Source organism: Adiantum capillus-veneris, chromosome 25 (genome assembly GCF_014529385.1).
Source record: "Adiantum capillus-veneris isolate H3 chromosome 25, ASM1452938v2, whole genome shotgun sequence".
NCBI classification, from domain to species: domain Eukaryota; kingdom Viridiplantae; phylum Streptophyta; class Polypodiopsida; order Polypodiales; family Pteridaceae; genus Adiantum; species Adiantum capillus-veneris.
The window spans coordinates 40,194,522-40,216,089 of record NC_140955.1 but is presented as its reverse complement, the minus strand read 5'-3'; positions in this window follow the sequence as shown (position 1 = coordinate 40,216,089).

Sequence of the window (21,568 nt, the reverse complement as noted above, 5' to 3'; positions counted from 1 at the left end):
CAAAGATTCGTAAAAATGAGACTTCAAAAGTTGAAAGTTGAAGGTTCAAAAGATACGTAAGTTTTAGGAGGGTTTCTTTGGTATAGAAATGTTTTTTAAAGATTGTCTTTTAAATGAAGGAGAATGTCACTTCCTTGAAAATTTTAAGCTATAGATATATTTTTTTTTGTTTTATATGAAAAAATATTAGCTATTTTTTTGAAAATACATGATAATATTAAAAAAATAACAATGTATTAAAGCCAAGGGTGTTCCTAGTGAATAGGAGTTCCCATGAGTTCAATCATAAAATCTCTCTCTCTCTCTTTCTCTCTCTCTCTCTCTCTCTTTCAATAATGTAGATAACAATCTCTATCTTTGAATGCATGCCCTCAAAGCGAGACCGACCTAAATTGATACATGGACATGCGAACTTTCTTCTTTTTTTCAACCACTTTTAAAAATAAAAACTTACACAAATTTATAAAAGGTATCAATATTGGTCTTGAAAAAAGTCCCTTGATAAAACAAAGCCAAATATATCATTAAAAATCAAATTTTTATTAAATAACAAAATCTTCACTAAAATTATGTTTACTTGCTTAGGTGGAGTGAAACTAAATTTATACATTTATTCTATGTAGAGTTGAAAGTCTTTGGTCTTTAGATTGTACATTTTGAAAGTCTTTTCATTTCCCTATGTATGTCAAATTGACCCTTCACTTTTGCATTTCCCTATGTTTGGTCTAAACTTTTGTGAAGTGAACCAATTGTTACCATATACATGTGGTAGTGATGTGTGTGAACACACTAGGACCGCCGGGGCATTTTTTCCCTCTTTAGGAGGTTTTTTCCCCCGTGCATTGTATATACGCCCATCACTCTAGGGCTATCAATCTTTCCATTGCACACTAAGGAATACACTCTCTATTGTGTACCTTGAGCTTCCTTCGTCTTCTCCAAGCTGTGTGTGTTTCTCTGCAACCCTAATTCCAACAATTGGTATCAGAGCAGGTCACGTCCTCCCGGGCTTAGTCGCCAGCTGCTCCAGCTCACGCCTGCTCACTTTCTCCGATTTTAGTGAGCTTTGGCAAGCGTTCGCAGGTCGACTAAGAATTTTGATTTGGGCTAGAGAAAATTTTGATTTGGGCTCATTTCGGCCTCCGTTTCCACTACGGGCAGTACTGCACAGGTTATTTCGTCATTTTGTGCAGATTTTCTGTCAGTGCCGTTTTCTGCATAACAGGTGCCTTATAGTCTTCTACGGTTTGTGCTATATAGCACAAGTTGTTCCCGCTCCATTTCTCCTATTTTCGGGCAGTTTTCACATCAGGTGCAGCATTTACCATGGCTGACAACAACAACACAGATGTGTTCAAGATGTTTGCTGCTGAGGACAGGTTGGATGGGGACAACTACCCTATGTGGGCTTATATGATGCAACACGTTCTTGTGTCAAAAGGTGTCTGGAACATTGTGCAGGGCATTGATGTACGTCCTGGTTCTGAAGATGTAGGCGATATTGAGGATGTTGCAGGTCTTGCTGCAAGGATTGCAGCTGTTAGAGTTGTTTTGCCTACAGCAGAACAAGCTCGTTGGGATGTTAAGGATGCGCAGGCTCATGCATTGATTGCGTTGTCTGTGAAGCGTACCATTATTCCTCACATCCGTTCAGCAAAATCTGCAAAACAGGCTTGGGATATTCTAGCAGGTCTTTATGCAAGCCGCAATGAGGCTAAAATTGCTTTGCTGCGTAAAGAGCTAGAGTCGAAGATTATGCATGAGGAAGATGATATGGACACTTTCCTTGCTAGTGTCAAGGATATCAATGAGCAACTCATTTCTGCAGGTGAAGTCATTTCTGACAGTTCCCTTGTGCAGACTGTTCTTGATGCCTTACCAGATTCCTACCAGACTTTTGCTAGTACTTGGAGACTGATGACCCAAGGAAATCCTGAAGTTGTCAAGTTTGATGCATTATGCACATTGCTGTTGCAAGAGTCACTTTCTAGAAAAAACAGGACTAGGCAGCGTGCAGTTGAACAGGCTTTTATTGCTTCTCAAAGAAAGGGTGGTAACAGTAATGCAGCCACTTCTTATGGTTCTGCTGCGAGTGGCAAAAATTCTGTTCCTAATGCTTCTGCTGGCAGCACTTCGTCTGGCAATTCTGGTGATAAGGGCAAAAAGAAGATGCGTTGCCATTATTGTAAAGCCAATGATCACTTGATCAAGTCGTGTCCTAAGTTGAAGGCCAAAGAGGCTAAGAAGAAAGAGGGTGGTTCCACTGCAAATGCTGGTTCCACTACAAATGCAGCCATTGTTGAGTCTTCTGTGAAAGGAGATTGTGATGCTGATGTTGATGCAGAATGGGATTTTAGCGCAGAGTGCACTTACAATCCTGCTGTCCATGATGCATGCTTGTCAGTTGCTGCAGATTCACATGTGTGGTATTTCGACAGTGGTGCTACAAAGCACATTACCTCACATCGTGAATTGTTTACCTCTCTCGAGTCTGTCCCTCATGGGAATTCAGTCACTTGTGCCAACAACGCCTCTTATCCAGTTCAGGGAGTTGGAAAGATTGTGCTCACTGCTGCTAATGGCAGTTCCTTCACACTTGTTGATGCACTTTATGTACCTGGGATCAAGAAGAATCTATTGTCTGTATCCGCACTTGCTAGACTTGGACTTGTAGTCAAATTTGTGGATGACAGATGTACAGTTCATGATCTCAGTTTTGGTGATGAAATTGTTGCATCTGGGCTTTTGTGCCGTGGGCTGTATAAGCTCACTTTGTATGACAAGTGTGGACAAAATTTTGCAAATGCTGTTGCAGATTCAAGGGCTATTTCAGATGCAAAACTTTGGCATGCACGTTTTGGTCATCTGAATTTTGCCAGTTTGCTGCGTTTGCAGAAATCTGATATGGTTGCTTCTTTGCCGCCTCTTGAAGCACCTATCAAACATGTTTGTGAAGGCTGTATTCTGGGTAAAATGCAGCGTTCTAAGTTTCCAAAGGATGGTTCAGTTAGGGCCACATGCAGGTTGCAGCTTGTGCATAGTGACGTTTGTGGGCCCATGCAAACTCCGTCCTTGGGCAATTACCTGTACTTCGTGACTTTCATTGATGATTACTCCAGGCATGCGTGGGTATTTCCGCTTAAAGCGAAGTCCGAAGTTTTTATGTGCTTCAAACAATTTTTGGCTATGGCTGAAAATGTCTCAAAATGTACTATGGGCACCCTCCGTTCCGATCGAGGGGGGGAGTATATGTCTCATGAATTTAATGCATTTCTGGCTATTCGTGGGATAAAACACCAATGTACAGTGCCTTATACACCTCAACAAAATGGTGTTGCTGAGAGGAAAAACAGGTCACTAACGGAAATGGCACGATGTATGGTCAAAAGTCAAGCTTTGCCGCATTCTTTTTGGCTTGAGGCCATCATGTGTGCCACTTATGTACTTAACAGGTGTCCTACGAAAGCTTTGCAGTCTATTACTCCATATGAAGCATGGCATGATAGAAAACCTTCTATTGAGCACATGCGTGTTTTTGGCTGTTTGGCATATGCTTTGGTGCCACAAGTGCAGCGCAGAAAATTGGATGATAAGGCTGTCAAATGTATTTTTGTTGGTTATAGTGCTGAAAGCAAAGGTTACAGGTTGTATCATCCGCAAACAAAACTTATTTTGGTTTCACGGGATGTAGTGTTTGTGGAAGATTCTGTTCAACCCTTGCTGTCATGTACTAGAGACAGTAATGTAAGCTCACAGGACATTTATGACACTTTGTTGCCTCTTTTCAGTGGTGGAAATACGAATGTAAGTTACAATGAGGCAAATGTACAGCCTATGGGGGTTTCTGAAAATGTTTTAGAACAGCCTATTACTGATGCAGATGTACATGATGTACTTGATGAGGAAAGGGCTGAAAATGAGCAGGCTAGAGGTATGCCAAAATGGCTGGTGCACACTTTGCGTGACAGTACATTGGATGCACCTTTATCTAGTCGTACTCGTTCAGGCTCTCGCCATGCATCTTATGCATCAGATTGTTATGCTTTGGCTGTGTCTAGTTTACATGATGTTGAGGAGCCTCTGTCTTTTGATGAAGCACAGAATTCAGAAAATTGGATTGCTGCCATGAAATCAGAATATGATGCACTTATAGAGAATGACACATGGACTTTATGTGATTTGCCTCCTGGCAAAAAGGCCATTGGTACCAAGTGGGTTTACAAGTTGAAACGCAAGCCGGATGGTGAGATCGATCGCCATAAGGCTCGACTTGTTGCAAAGGGTTATGCACAACAAAAAGGCATAGATTATGAAGAGACTTTTGCTCCCACTTGTCGTATGACTACTGTGCGTTTTCTATGTGCATTGGCAGCTCATTTTGGTTGGGATGTACATCAATCAGACATTGTTACTGCTTTCTTGAATGGTGACATATTTGAGGAAGTTTATGTAACGCAGCCTCGCGGTTTTGTCATAAAAGGACAAGAGGACAAAGTGTGCAAATGTAAGAAGGCTTTGTATGGGTTGAAGCAATCTCCTCGTGCTTGGTATGAGAAAGCTGACACTCATTTGGTTAAACGAAGCTTTCGTAACAGTCCAACAGAAAGCACATTGTATGTAAAGCGTGAGGATGATGTATTTCTCATTGTGGTTCTTTATGTTGATGATTTGCTGATCACTGGACCAAATGAGAGACATATTGCTGAATTTAAGGCTGATTTGAATGCTACTTTCAAGATGAAAGATTTGGGGCTGTTGCATCATTACTTGGGTATACAGTTTAAGCAGTGTGATGGTGGTATTGCCTTGTGTCAGAAAAGTTACATAGAGACATTGCTATGTAAGTTTGGACTTGAGGATTGCAAACCTATTGCCACTCCCATGGAAACAGGTTTGAAGTTGAGTCTACATGATGCTGGCGATCCTGCTGATGTCACTCTTTACCAAACTGCTGTTGGCTGCCTCATTTATGTATGCAACACGAGGCCAGATATTCAGTTTGCAGTCTCGCAGGTTAGCAGATTTATGCATAGCCCAGGGTCTAAGCATTGGCAGGCTGTCAAGAGGATTTTCCGCTACCTTAGTGGCACTTTACATCTTGGCTTGTTTTATCCCAAGGGGGGATCATTGCCGCCAGACTTACATGCTTTTTCGGACTCAGATTGGGCTGGTTGTTTTGACACGCGAGTGTCCACAAGTGGTTTTTGTTTCATGCTTGGCAGTTCATGTATATCATGGTTGAGCAAGAAGCAACCTACTGTGGCCACTTCGAGTTGTGAGGCTGAGTACAGGGCAGTCTTCACAGCTACGGTTGAGTGTGTATGGCTCAGACGCCTTATGGCTGACTTGGGTGTTGGACAGGACACTGCCAACACTATCTACACTGACAGTCAGAGCGCATTGGCAGTTGCGAGGAACCCAGTTTTTCATGCTCGCACAAAGCACATTGAGGTGCATTACCACTATGTCAGGGAGAGGCTCTCAGCAGGAGAGATCAGCTTGGCTTATGTGCCAACACAGGACAACCTTGCAGATCTTTTCACAAAGGCATTGTCTCGTGAGAAGCTTGAAGCTTTCCGCAAAGCTTTGGGCTTACTCCCCTTTGTGGACTGATCCTGTCCTCAGGGCATGGCACTTCCCTTTACTCATGTGCCAGCTCTCGTTCACCGCATCACTCCAGGGGGGATTTGTTACCATATACATGTGGTAGTGATGTGTGTGAACACACTAGGACCGCCGGGGCATTTTTTCCCTCTTTAGGAGGTTTTTTCCCCCGTGCATTGTATATACGCCCATCACTCTAGGGCTATCAATCTTTCCATTGCACACTAAGGAATACACTCTCTATTGTGTACCTTGAGCTTCCTTCGTCTTCTCCAAGCTGTGTGTGTTTCTCTGCAACCCTAATTCCAACACCAATGCATGACACATGGATGTCTTCTTCTTGCTTGAAATTTTTAAGCTTTAGATGATAGTTTTGAAATATGAAATAAACTCTCATATATATCAAGGAAAAGATTTTGGGTTGCCTTTGGAAGCATGAAGCTTTAGAGGCTCCACAAATCCCAAGAGTCACCTTTTCATTTTGAAATTTGTATTACCCACCTTTTCATTTTGAGAATTTGGTTTACCCCTTGAAACTTGAGGTAATAGACTAAAGTTATCATTTTTGTTAGTTAAAACTTTATGGAAAGAATTTATCATTTAGGGCTTTAACATTTAAATATTTTTTATTTTTATTTTTAAAGATTTTAAAGCTGTGGAACTTTAAAGTAAGGTCTAGGATGATCCAATGAGGACCTAAAGTTTTTTTTTTATTAGAAGAAAAAACTTTAAATTAAAGAAAGTGAAAATGTTACATGGATCCACAAGTAGGGGGAGGGTCACCCCGAGATGTTAGAGTTTTAGGACTTAGAACTTTAAAGCTTGTAAAGTGGGATTTACAACTTAAAGATCTGCAATTTTAAATTTGTAAAAAGGGTTTTAGAGCTTAAAAATGTAGAGTTTTTAAAGTATGGTGTAGAGCATAGGGATCCAAAGCTTAGGGTACAGAACTTAAGGGTGCTTTTTTAATTCAATTCTATTTGCACGTTTATGTTTTTTTTTTTTTAAAGGTTAGAGATGTAGTGATTTTAAAGTGGGATCTACCCTCAGATCAAGGCCTCAAATTGACGCTTACTTTTTTTGTCAAGGACTATTTTGCCTATGAAAACAATCTCAAAATTGCCTGTCATTTTTTGTATTTATATCTATAAGTTTACGTTATATATGGCAAATTATATCGCCGACTTGCTTCAACACAATCACCATCGCTTCTTGACTCTTCCAGGCTCGCAATCCGAGGCATTACCCAAAACGGAAAAAAACATATGTGGCCTTTCACTGCCCAAGGCTCCCAACTTCATCTCGCTGTATTTGACCGATCGAGTATCCGATTGACGTGCAGTCGACTCGTGCTCACTCCACATAGCGCACACTATTACCGAGAACCTTGGCAAGGCCCAAAATATACAAGACGGCACATCCTCCAATGCGGCCAAGTGGGCTCAGACCCGACCCCCGAAAAATCTTCAAACAGCCATAACTTTCTATCCATAGCTCCGATTCGCAATCCGAGAAGACATGCATGCGCCGTAACTCGAGCTTTACACATGTATGCACTGACATCGGTCCGGGCCACCTGTCCCCAGCTGCCCTGTCCGTCGGGGATCTACTACACACTCCAGCTTTAAACCGCAATATCTTGCACACCGGGGCTCTGTTTGACGAGCCATCTGGACCAGCTTCTACAGCACATCAAGCATCACATTTCGGCACACAAAACCATCACTTTGGACACATGAGGCCACCGTCCAATTTAGCGCCTGGCACCACACCCTTGGCTAACAAATCCATCATGTGCATACATTTCTCGATCCACCTAACCACAGTGGCACTTCACATCTATATTATCACCTGGGCCCGCATCTGCTCGACCACATAGCCCCGCTTGTGCCCATTTCTATCGTCGACAGCATTTGGCCGCACCATCATTGCCCACCCCCTTGTTGAACATTTATGTTCAACCACAAACAGGGTTATTGTACTAAAAAACTGCCACACCAAAACAAACTCTCTGCACACCACAAAACCACCTAACATATGTACAAAACCTGGCATCTCCTACCCGCTTCCTTTGTTCATGCGGGTTGCCCAACCCCCTACTTTACCTGTCATCAACCGCCTGGGTCAAACACCTGGCACTGGCCATCACCATCCACAAGCAGCAGCTCCTCGTAGAACTGCTCCCAAACACCAACCCAATAGTGCATATAGAATGCAACCAACATCTCTTCATTGTTCCACGCAGTCACTGGCAATCAAGCATCCAAAAGAGTACCATCGTGCTCATCACTTGGCCCAACAGCCAAACCAACAGACATACCTGTATCGATGGACAAACCTACATCCACAGACAAACATGACCCTTCCACCCAACCATGTAAAGTGGAGGACTCCTCCACAGACTCGTGTAACTGGCGACATGCCCACTGCAATGCTTCACTCATAAGCATGGCTTTCATGACCCAATGGCACATCTCCCTTGACGGCTTCACAGCACCTATAGCCTGCTCTTCCTCTTCACCCATGGCCAAATGCACCTGCTCATCACCCAAAGGCCTCTCTAACGGCATCATACCATCGCAGTCCATGCCTATGGCATCCTCAAACACCGTATCCTCATGCTCATCTGAACCCAGAGAGCCACATGGCTCCATCAATGCCTCTTGCAGACCATCCTTTTCAACCTGTTCACTCTCCACCTCCATGGCAGCTTCCTCTTTGGCCAAGCTCCGTACCTGCCTCACTATCAAAGCACACTGCATGGACACTTTAACCAACATCACCATAAGCATGGTGGCACACAAAACCTTTGCATGCATATCCTCAGCCCCAAGCTTGGGCACTTCCACCTGCTCTTCAGCCACATTCAAACTCCCATCACCATCACTGCCATAGGCCGACTCGGCACCTGTATTCACATGCTTTAGCAGCTCCAAAAAAGCTTGGCTACTGCCAACTTGGCTCTGCACACTCTCATCTTCCAAATCCAAGCTCTTGGTACCTAAAACCTGGCCATAGCCTGTCATCTTCTCGAGCATAGACTCCACAAGAACAGGCTCTATTGCGTCTTCAAGCTTCACTTGGCACTTGGCATCTACCATCTTCGCTGCACACAGACTCTCTTGAACACATGGCTTGCCCTCTTCAACAGGCTGCATACTTCGCATCATTGGCACCATCCTCGACGGGCCCAAAGAACACGCTGCTGGTACAATAGGCACATACTCTGCCGGCTTAAGCAAGCCGAGCTCCATCTTTCTTTTCATTTTCTTGTTCTTGACCTTGGCCACTTGGACCGCTTCACCATAACTTCGCGGCTCTTCATCATCAACCTTCTCACGAACCGCAGGATGCAGACACGCAAAGAACTTTTCCATCTTGAAGCAATCGCCATTAACCACATGCGTAACAGCCACCAACTACCTCCAGCAAGCTTCAAACTCAGCCACAAAAGCCTCAACATTGGCACTTATATCTTGTCGCAGGCCTTTAATCTGCGCTGCCACTTCATTCACCAACATGACCTTGCGAAACTGCAGCATAAACCGCTCTTTAAAACCTATCCAAATCTGTTTGCCTGCTGCCTGCAGACCATCAAACCAAGCCTTTGCTTTTCCTCGCAGCACCAAGGGCACCGTACGCACCTTGTCATCATCACCTGTCATTTGCAATGATAGCAGGAACAACTCAAAATCCGCCAGCATGTCGTCCACATCCTCGCTTCCACTGAAGATCGGGCCACTGCTTTGCCACATCCTTGCTTCCAATCACATCACCGAGGAGCTATCAGTGCGCTCATCCGTGGGGGCACCAGAAGATGGAGAGAGGAAATGGGGAACACACCCGACACACAAACAACTACCCCTATATAGCTCAGGGTATTCACAACACCCTTGTCCTCTCGAAAACACCTTCAAAATAAGAAAATCACAATAGCAGGACCTCGTCTGTACTTCGCCCAACGGACACACGACCTGCACAATTGCTAACCAGCGATCACAACGATCTTGCCCGCTTCTCGCACTTCCACAATTCAACACCTCTCTCTCTTTCTCTCTCACACATAGGGGGCCCGCGGGGCGCACACGCTCACACACACCGGCACCACACACCCTGGAGACAAGCAAAGAAGAAAGGGGGGAAGGGGGAAAAGACGACGCCAAAATCGGCAATCATAGCTTCTCCTTCAATGAAAAAACCCATTTACAAGACCCATACAGTCTGCTCTAAACCACACCATGGCCATCACTGTTTCACACAGAGGGGCACACACCTCCCTCCAAACTCGCATCCGTCGGCACACACCTGGACGGTAAATCCACCGATGTCTTCGTTTCGACAAAAGTCGCTTCTTTTGGTTTCGCTCGCATAGCGGCTCCTTCTCTTGGTAGCCCTCACTGGCTCTCTTTACTGCAAGGCGTTTGCTCCTCTGAGCTCTTTAATGGCGATTTGCCCTTCAAGCCAGCTTCGATTGCGGAGTGCGTAGAAAAAAACCCTACTGCCTTTCCTTCTCCGCAAGTCGCTCGACCTTCCGAGCTGCTTCACGACGATTTGCCTTCTATGCTTGCTTCCAGCCTCGCGTGTGCAAAGCGTTTTCGTTTTCCGGCCCTTCTCTTCTTCCTCCCAAGCAAGAAACCCAAAACTTGAGAAACCCCCCCCCCCCCCCCCCCCCCCCCCCCCCCCCCCCGAAAACGATGCCTTCTCTCTCCCTTTTCTTCACCCCAAAAGAAAAAAAATTGCTCTTTTGCAGTGACGCCGGGCGTCACTGTGCCTTGGGCTTTCTTTTTCCTTACTCCAGCTTCCCTTCTTTAATTTAGCCTTGAACTTTACTTTTTCTTCCTTGCCCTTTTAGTCCAGCCACACTTTGCTTTTGTACCTTTACAAAAGAAAAACACCTCAAGCATGAGATTCACATGCCGTCGGTGCTACATGTGCCCGGGCTTTTTGAACCCCTCTCTTGCCAAGCCGCCCCGGCCAACCCCAAACCTTGAAAAATTTCCTGCTTTAGGTCAGTTCACCCCCTCCAACACCAAGCCGCAAGTGGTAAAAAAAATGAGTTGTACCCCTGTCGCAATATCCTATTGCCAAGCCCCAAAGCCCAGATGGAATTTTTCATTGCCGACTTGCTTCAACACAATCACCATTGCTTCTCGACTCTTCCAGGCTTGCAATCCGAGGCATTACCGAAAACGGAAAAAAACATATGTGGCCTTTCACTGCCCACGGCTCCCAACTTCATCTCGTTGTATTTGACCGATCGAGTATCTGATTGACGTGCAGTCGACTCGTGCTCACTCCACATAGCGCACACTATTACCGAGAACCTTGGCAAGGCCCAAAATATACAAGATGGCACATCCTCCAATGCGGCCAAGTGGGCTCAGACCCGACCCCCGAAAAATCTTCAAACAGCCATAACTTTCTATCCATAGCTCCGATTCGCAATCCGAGAAGACATGCATGCGCCGTAACTCGAGCTTTACACATGTATGCACTGACATCGGTCCGGGCCACCTGTCCCCAGCTGCCCTGTCCGTCGGGGATCTACTACACACTCCAGCTTTAAACCGCAATATCTTGCACACCGGGGCTCTGTTTGACGAGCCATCTGGACCAGCTTCTACAACACATCAAGCATCACATTTCGGCACACAAAACCATCACTTTGGACACATGAGGCCACCGTCCAATTTAGCGCCTGGCACCACACCCTTGGCTAACAAATCCATCATGTGCATACATTTCTCGATCCACCTAACCACAGTGGCACTTCACAGCTGTATTATCACCTGGGCCCGCATCTGCTCGACCACATAGCCCCGCTTGTGCCCATTTCTATCGTCGACAGCATTTGGCCGCACCATCATTGCCCACCCCCTTGTTGAACATTTACGTTCAACCACAAACAAGGTTATTGTACTAAAAAACTGCCACACCAAAACAAACTCTCTGCACACCACAAAACCACCTAACATATGTACAAAACCTGGCATCTCCTACCCGCTTCCTTTGTTCATGCGGGTTGCCCAACCCCCTACTTTACCTGTCATCAACCGCCTGGGTCAAACACCTGGCACTGGCCATCACCATCCACAAGCAGCAGCTCCTCGTAGAACTGCTCCCAAACACCAACCCAATAGTGCATATAGAATGCACCCAACATCTCTTCATTGTTCCACGCAGTCACTAGCATCCAAGCATCCAAAAGATTACCATCGTGCTCATCACTTGGCCCAACAGCCAAACCAACCGACATACCTATATCGATGGACAAACCTACATCCACAGACAAACCAGACCCTTCCACCCAACCATGTAAAGTGGAGGACTCCTCCACAGACTCCTGTAAATGGCAACATGCCCACTGCAATGCTTCACTCATAAGCATGGCTTTCATGACCCAATGGCACATCTCCCTTGACGGCTTCACAGCACCTATAGCCTGCTCTTCCTCTGCACCCATGGCCAAATGCACCTGTCCATCACCCAAAGGCCTCTCTAACGGCATCATACCATCGCAGTCCATGCCTATGGCATCCTCAAACACCGTATCTATAAAGAATGAGGATGCAAGAGAGCTACACAAGACAAGCACAAAGCACACAGAGATGGAAAGCTTCTTCTTCTTCTTCACAGAAAAGAGAGTACAAAATGACTAAGTGCTAAAGCTGAAAAGTAGCACATATGTACATGCGGTCACTAAGTGTGAACTCGCTAGAAGCGTACTAGACTGGCACTATAAGTGTAGTCCAGCTGTAGAATCACTGGCAGAGATCCTCCGTGCCGGTCACCTAACGCGCCAGTGAGTAAATGTCGTAAGCGGCCAAGACCCGTAGTGGATGCCAGCTCAAGGTGTAGAGCTCGACATCTCAACACTCCCCCTCGAGCTCTGCATGTCGCAGAGTCCAAGCATAGTCCGGAAACGTCGAAGCTTCTCAGCTCCGAGGGCCTTGGTAAAGATATCCGCTATCTGCTCCTCTGTGCTGACGTAGACCAAGTCGATGTCGCCCGCCAACACTCGCTCTCGAACGTAGTGGTAATGGACCTCTATGTGTTTGGTCCTAGCATGGAACACTGGGTTCCTAGCCAACTGCATGCTGCTGAGGTTGTCACAATGAATGACAATCTACTGGTCCACCTGCACTCCCAAGTCCTCAAGTAATGTGCGTAGCCAAGCTACCTCGCACGCCGCAACTGCTGCACCTCTGTACTCGGCCTCTGTGCTCGATAAAGCAACCGTAGGCTGCTTTTTGCTGCTCCAAGTAACAGCAGCACTCCCAAAAGAGAACATGAAGCCACTCGTAGATCTCCTATCAACAATGCTACCTGCCCAATCTGCATCTGTATACCCATACAATGCTAATGGTGCATCTGCTGCATAGAACAATGCGCAGTCAAGAGTCCCTTGCACATACCTAAGTGTGCGTCGTACTCCATCCAAATGTGGCTTCCTCGGAAGCTGCATGAACTGACTCTCCAAGCCTACTGTGTAGCTCAAGTCTGGCCTTGTGATAGTCAAGTAGATTAGACTACCCACCATCTTCCTGTACATATTGACATCCTCAACAACATCACCCTTCTCTGCACTCAGCTTTGCATTCACATCCAAGGGAATGGAAATCGGCTTACAATCAGCCATACCATACTTTGACAACATGTCCAAAGCATACTGTCTCTGTGATAGCCATACACCCTCTGGAGTCCTGATCACCTCAATGCCAAGAAAGTAGAGTGAATGATCAGCATGAGCTCTCCTAAAACCAATACTGACAAGATACTTGGCAATCCTGTCATACCATGCTCTAGAGCCCTGCTTCAACCCATACAAAGCTTTGAGAAGTCTGCATACATAATCTGGGTAACCTGGATGGACATAACCAGGTGGCTGATCCATATACACTTCCTCTTGCAACTCACCATTCAAGAAGGCATTCTTTACATCCATTTGATGCATAATCCATCCTCTAGATGCAGCCACTGCTATGACAGCTCTCACAGTCGTCATCTTTGCTACTGGAGCAAAGGTCTCCTCATAGTCTATGCCATACGTCTGTGCATAACCCTTTGCGACCAGCCTTGCCTTGTGACGCTCAATGTTACCATCAGCCTTATGCTTGGTTTTATACACCCATTTACAGCCAATAGCTTTCTTGCCACTTGGCAATGGCACCAACTCCCATGTGTCATTCGCTTCCAATGCAGCCATCTCTTCATTCATTGCATCATCCCAATGCACATTTCCAACTGCATCCTCAAAACATGTGGGCTCCACATCCTGTATCACCTTAGCCATGTAGGCTTGGTGATGCGCTAGATACCCATCATAAGTCAATTTCTGAACTGGATTTCTGACTCTATAAGATCTGCGCGGTCCTTGGTCACTCCTTTGCCCTCTAGCATCTTCTTGTACTTTCCTTACACCAGGTGTCCTGACAGCCGGAATTCCAAATTCCTCATCAAGACTTTGTTCAGAACCATCTGAATCCATGTCTACATGTGAAAAACCTGATGATGCATCAACCATAAAGGGAGGTTCATCAACCTTTTCCTTTCCTTTTCGTGATACATTCCCTGTACCTGTTGGTGGAGTAACCTGCGTACGTAGTCTACCATTCCATGGTTTCTCAACAGAGCCACGAGAAGAGGACTCTTGTGGTCCACTCAAAACCTGTGACTGTGGCCTCACATTTTGTACAACCACATCATCTTTTACATCAGCCCCAATAATGCCATGTGCATTACTGTACCAGCTGCTCATCTCATCAAAGACTACATCTCTGCTCACTCGTAATTCTCGTGTAGTAGGATTGTAGCACCTGTACCCCTTTTGTTCAAGGGAATATCCCACAAGAATACATTTCTCTGCTTTAGGATCCAATTTCCTACGCAACTCATCTGGTACATGCACGTAAGCTATGCAGCCAAACACTTTCAAGTGTGCCAAATCAGGCTTTGTACCTGTAAACTTTTCCTCAGGTATTACATCATGCACCGCAGCTGTAGGTGTCCTGTTCATAATGTACACAGCTGTATTTACAGCTTCAGCCCAGAAATGATGAGGCATGTTCTTCTCATTCATCAATGCACGTGCAACCTCTGCAATGTGCCTCTTTTTCCTTTCCGCGACCCCATTCTGCTGTGGAGTATATCTGCATGTAAACTGCCTGTGTATACCATGCATTCGCAGAAAATCTGAAAAATCATTGGAGAAGTACTCTCCCCCTCCATCTGACCTCAATGTCTTGATTTGCATATCTGTCTCCTTCTCAATCATGACTTTGAAGTCTTGAAAGTGACCAAACACTTCACTTTTGTTATGCATGAAGTAGACCCATACTTTCCTTGTATGGTCATCAATGAAAGAGACATAATACCTGCAACCATGTATACTTGCAGTATCGGTTGGACCCCAGACATCTGTGTGCACCACCTTAAGTGGCCTTTTACATACATTGCGCTCATGTGGAAATGAGCCCTTTGACTGTTTTCCAAACTGGCATGCTGCACACACTTTATGCATACCATCCACCTTGAATTTGGGCAAACCTTTTACAATCTGTTTTGATTGCATGCTGCGCAATCTCTGCTCATTGACATGGCCAATGCGTTTGTGCCAAATGTCAACATCAGCCACAACACCTGTGCCCTGTGCAAATAATGCAGCTTTTACCTCAGGCATGTCTACATTCAGCGTAAACATTCTGCCCACACATTTTCCCTCTGTGATCAGCTTACAGCCATTCTGGAAATCTTCTACATAACAACCATTTGGATTGAAGCGAACCTGCAAACCCTGCTCAACCATTTGTCCAACAGAAACAAGATTCTTTGTAATGTTTGGGACATGAAGTACATCTGCTAAGTACTTTGATTTCCCACTCTTCGTATTTAGAGGTATGTCCCCTACATGAGCAATGGGGTGAGCTGTGTCATCTCCTGTCTGCACATAGCCTGACACATCTGGTTTGCGCATATCTCTAAACCACTCTCCACGAGACGTCATGTGATTAGAGGCACCTGAATCCACATACCAAACATCATCTTGGGTGGAATTCTCTGCAGTCATTGTATTCATTACATGCTGCATAACAAACATGCGCTCGTTTTTGCTGTCATCTGTATCTCTGCTAGTAGATGCATAGTTGCCTTGTTCTCTCTTTCTACTTGCTTTTCCCTTTGGACAGTCACGTGACATGTGACCTCTTTCACCACAAGTCCAACATTCTCTACTATCTGGAGTATGTTGCTGCCTGCTTGATCCTGCACCACGACCTCTTTGACTCCCCCTGCCTTGAGACTGGTTTCCCCTGCCACCTGTATTGTTTTGATTTGATTGACCTTCCAGAAATTGGCCCCTGCAACCCCTTGGGCCTCGACCACTACCTCTACCTCTACCTCTGTTGGAGTTAGAATAGAAGGCCTGTTCAAAATTATTTCTGCCATGAGAAGAAGATGTGTCAAGGTTCTTCTCCTCAAGAATAAGCATAGAAATCAAATCTTGGAACACGGGGATGTCGTCTCTTGTATTCATGGAAGACCTAAAATGTACATACTCATCTCCTAGACCATCCAAGCATGCACGGACAATGTCATCGTCTTCCACTGAGACTTTAATAGATCCAAGAGCCTCAATGATACTCTTGATCTTCAAGGCATAATCATTGATTGAGAGGTTGTTCCTCTTAACCTGATTTAGCTCCGACTTTAGTTGAAGCTTCCTGGCCTTGGTGTTCACCTCGAACACTCTGCCTAAGTTTCTCCATGCAATGGCGGGGGTTTCAGCATCCTGTAGATAGCCCATCATGCCATCTGTGATTCTCATAGACAGCCAATACATCACTTTGCTCTGGCCTTGTTGCCAGTCCCTCAAAGCTTTCCTTTGTTCTGCTGTAGCATTTGCCTCGGGAATCTCTGGTTCCTTTTCATTTTCTCCTTCTACATAGTCCCAATAACCTTTTCCTTTTAGGAAATTTGTTATTCTGAACTTCCATGCAGGGTAGTTATTTTTCTCAAGCTTCTCAGTAACAATCTGACTGAAACAAAGGGATTGTGATGCTCTTGCTCTCTTAGCCTCTCTTGCCTGCACCAGGCTCTGATACCATGTAAAGAATGAGGATGCAAGAGAGCTACACAAGACAAGCACAAAGCACACAGAGATGAAAAGCTTCTTCTTTTTCTTCACAGAAAAGAGATTACAAAATGACTAAGTGCTAAAGCTGAAAAGTAGCACATATGTACATGCGGTCACTAAGTGTGAACTCGCTAGAAGCATACTAGGCTGGCACTATAAGTGTAGTCCAGCTGTAGAATCACTGGCAAAGATCCTCCGTGTCGGTCACCTAACGCGCTAGTGAGTAAATGCCGTAAGCGGCCAAGACCCGTAGTGGATGCCAGCTCAAGGTGTAGAGCTCGCCATCTCAACAGTATCCTCATGCTCATCTGAACCAAGAGAGCCACATGGCTCCATCAATGCCTCTTGTAGACCATCCTTTTCAACCTGTTCACTCTCCACCTCCATGGCAGCTTCCTCTTTGGCCAAGCTCCGTACCTACCTCACTATCAAAGCACACTGCATGGCCACTTTAACCAACATCACCATAATCATGGTGCCGCACAAAACCTTTGCATGCATATCCTCAGCCCCAAGCTTGGGCACTTCCACCAGCTCTTCAGCCACATTCAAACTCCCATCACCATCACTGCCATAGGCCGACTCGGCACCTGTATTCACATCCTTTAGCAGCTCCAAAAAAGCTTGGGCACTTCCACCTGCTCTTGAGCCACATTCAAACTCCCGTCACCATCACTGCCATAGGCCGACTCGGCACCTATATTCACATCCTTTAGCAGCTCCAAAAAAGCTTGGCTACTGCCAACTTGGCTATGCACACTCTCATCTTCCAAATCCAAGCTCTTGGTACCTAAAACCTGGCCATAGCCTGTCATCTTCTCGAGCAAAGACTCCACAAGAACAGGCTCTATTGCCTCTTCAAGCTTCACTTGGCACTTGGCATCTACCATCTTCGCTGCACACAGACTCTCTTGAACACATGGCTTGCCCTCGTTGGCAAGCACATCCACCATTGGCACTAGTATCCTACAAACAAGCAATATTCACCATTGGCCTTACCGCAACAGGCTGCATACTTCGCATCATTGGCACCATCCTCGACGGGCCCAAAGAACACGCTGCTGGTACAATAGGCACATACTCTGCCGACTGAAGCAAGCCGAGCTCCATCTTTCTTTTCATTTTCTTGCTCTTGACCTTGGCCACTTGGACCGCTTCACCATAACTTCGCGGCTCTTCATCATCAACCTTCTCACGAACCGCAGGATGCAGACACGCAAGGAACTTTTCCATCTTGAAGCAATCGCCATTAACCACATGCGTAACAGCCACCAACTGCCTCCAGCAAGCTTCAAACTCAGCCACAAAAACCTCAAAATTGGCACTTATATCTTGTCGCAGGCCTTTAATCTGCGCTTCCACTTCATTCACCGACACGACCTTGCGAAACTGCAGCATAAACCGCTCTTTAAAACCTATCCAAATGTGTTTGCCTGCTGCCTGCAGACCATCAAACCAAGCCTTTGCTTTTCCTCGCAGCACCAAGGGCACTGTACGCACCTTGTCATCATCACCTGTCATTTGCAATGATAGTAGGAACAACTCAAAATCCGCCAGCATGTCGTCCGCATCCTCGCTTCCACTGAAGATCGGGCCACTGCTTTGCCATATCCTTGCTTCCAATCACATCACCGAGGAGCTATCAGTGCGCTCATCCGTGGGGGCACCAGAAGATGGAGAGGGGGAATGGGGAACACACCCGACACACAAACAACTACCCCTATATAGCTCAGGGTATTCATAGCACCCCTGTCCTCTCGAAAACACCTTCAAAACAAGAAAATCATACTAGCAGGGCCTCGCCTGCACTTCGCCCAACGCACACACGACCTGCACAATTGCTAACCAGCGATCACAACGATCTTGTCCCCTTCTCGCACTTCCACAATTCAACACCTCTCTCTCTCTTTCTCTCTCACACATAGGGGGCCCGTGAGGCTCACACGCTCACACACACTGGCACCACACACCCTGGAGACAAGCAAAGAAGAAAGGGGGGAAGGGGGAAAAGACGACGCCAAAATCGGCAATCATAGCTTCTCCTTCAATGAAAAAACCCATTTACAAGACCCATACAGTCTGCTCTAAGCCGCACCATGGCCATCACTATTTGACACAGCGGGGCACACACCTCCCTCCAAACTCGCATCCGTCGGCACACACCTGGACGTTAAATCCACCGATGTCTTCGCTTCGACAAAAGTCGCTTCTTTTGGTTTCGCTCGCATAGCGGCTCCTTCTCCTGGTAGCCCTCACTGGCTCTCTTTACTGCAAGGCGTTTGCTCTTCTGAGCTCTTTAATGGCGATTTGCCTTTCAAGCCAGCTTCGATTGCGGAGTGCGTAGAAAAAAACCCTGCTGCCTTTCCTTCTCCGCAAGTCGCTCAACCTTCCGAGCTGCTTCACGATGATTTGCCTTCTATGCTTGCTTCCATCCTTGCGTGTGCAAAGCGTTTTCGTTTTCCGCCCCTTCTCCTCTTCCTCCCAAGCAAGAAACCCAAAACTTGAGGAAACCCCCCCCCCCCCCCCTCGAAAACGATGTCTTCTCTCTCCCTTCTTTTCACCCCAAAAAAAAAAAAATTGCTCTTTTGCAGTGACGCCCGGCGCCACTGTGCCTTGGGCTTTTTTTTTCCTTACTCCAGCTTCCCTTCTTTAATTTAGCCTTGAACTTTACTTTTTCTTCCTTGCCCTTTTAGTCCAGCCACACTTTGCTTTTTGACCTTTACAAAACAAAAAAACCTCAAGCATGAGATTCACATGCCGTCGGTGCTACATGTGCCCGGGCTTTCTGAACCCCTCTGTTGCCAAGCCGCCCCGGCCAACCCCAAACCTTGAAAAATTTTCTGCTTTAGGCAGTTCACCCCCTCCAACACCAAGCCGCAAGTGGTAAAAAAATTGAGTTGTACCCCTGTCGCAATATCCTATTGCCAAGCCCCAAAGCCCGGATGGAATTTTTCATCGCCGACTTGCTTCAACACAATCACCATCGCTTTCTCGACTCTTCCAGGCTTGCAATCCGAGGCATTACCGAAAATGGAAAAAAACATATGTGGCCTTTCACTGCCCAAGGCTCCCAACTTCATCTCGCTGTATTTGACCGATCGAGTATCCGATTGACGTGCAGTCGACTCGTGCTCACTCCACATAGCGCACACTATTACTGAGAACCTTGGCGAGGCCCAAAATATACAAGACGGCACGTCCTCCAATGCGGCCAAGTGGGCTCAGACCCAGCCCCCGAAAAATCTTCAAACAGCCATAACTTTCTATCCATAGCTCCGATTCGCAATCCGAGAAGATATGCATGCTTCGTAACTCGAGCTTTACACATGTATGCACTGACATCAGTCCGGGCCACCTGTCCCCAGCTGCCCTGCTCGTCGGGGATCTGCTACACACTCCAGCTTTAAACCGCAATATCTTGCACACCGGGGCTCCGTTTGACGAGCCGTCTGGACTAGCTTCTAGAGCACAACAAGCATCCCATGTCGGCACACAAAACCATCACTTCGGACACATGAGGCCACCGTCCAATTTAGCGCCTGGCACCACACCCTTGGCTAAAAAATCCATCATATGCATACATTTCTCGATCCACCTAACCACAGTGGCACTTTACAGCTGTATTATCACCTGGGCCCGCATCTGCTCGACCACATAGCCCCGCTTGTGCCCATTTCTATCGTCGACAGCATTTGGCTGCACCATCATTGCCCACCCCCTTGTTGAACATTTATGTTGAACCACAAACAGGCTTATTGTACTAAAAAACTTCCACACCAAAACAAACTGTCTGCACACCACAAAACCACCTAACATATGTACAAAACCTGGCATCTGCTACCCCCTTCCTTTGTTCATGCGGGTTGCCCAACCCCCTACTTTACCTGTCATCAACCGCCTGGGTAAAACACCTGGCACTGGCCATCACCATCCACAAGCAGCAGCTCCTCGTAGAACTGCTCCCAAACACCAACCCAATAGTGCATATAGAATGCACCCAACATCTCTTCATTGTTCCACGCAGTCACTGGCATCCAAGCATCCAAAAGAGTACCACCGTGCTCATCACTTGGCCCAACAGCCAAACCAACAGACATACCTGCATCGATGGACAAACCTACATCCACGGACAAACCTGACCCTTCCACCCAACCATGTAAAGTGGAGGACTCCTCCACAGACTCCTATAACTGGCGACATGCCCACTGCAATGTTGCACTCATAAGCATGGCTTTCACGACCCAATGGCACATCTCCCTTGACGGCTTCACAGCACCTATAGCCTGCTCGTCCTCTTCACCCATAGCCAAATGCACCTGTTCATCACCAGGCCTCTCTAACGGCATCATACCATCGCATTCCATGCCTATGGCATCCTCAAACACCGTATCTTCATGCTCATCTGAACCAAGAGAGCCACATGGCTCCATCAATGCCTCTTGCAGACCATCCTTTTCAACCTGTTCACTCTCCACCTCCATGGCAGCTTCCTCTTTGGCCAAGCTCCGTACCTGCCTCACTATCAAAGCACACTGCATGGCCACTTTAACCAACATCACCATAATCATGGTGCCGCACAAAACCTTTGCATGCATATCCTCAGCCCCAAGCTTGGGCACTTCCACCTGCTCTTCAGCCACATTCAAACTCCCATCACCATCACTGCCATAGGCCGACTCGGCACCTGTATTCACATCCTTTAGCAGCTCCAAAAAAGCTTGGCTACTGCCAACTTGGCTCTGCACACTCTCATCTTCCAAATACAAGCTCTTGGTACCTAAAACCTGGCCATAACCTGTCATCTTCTCGAGCAAAGACTCCAGAAGAACAGGC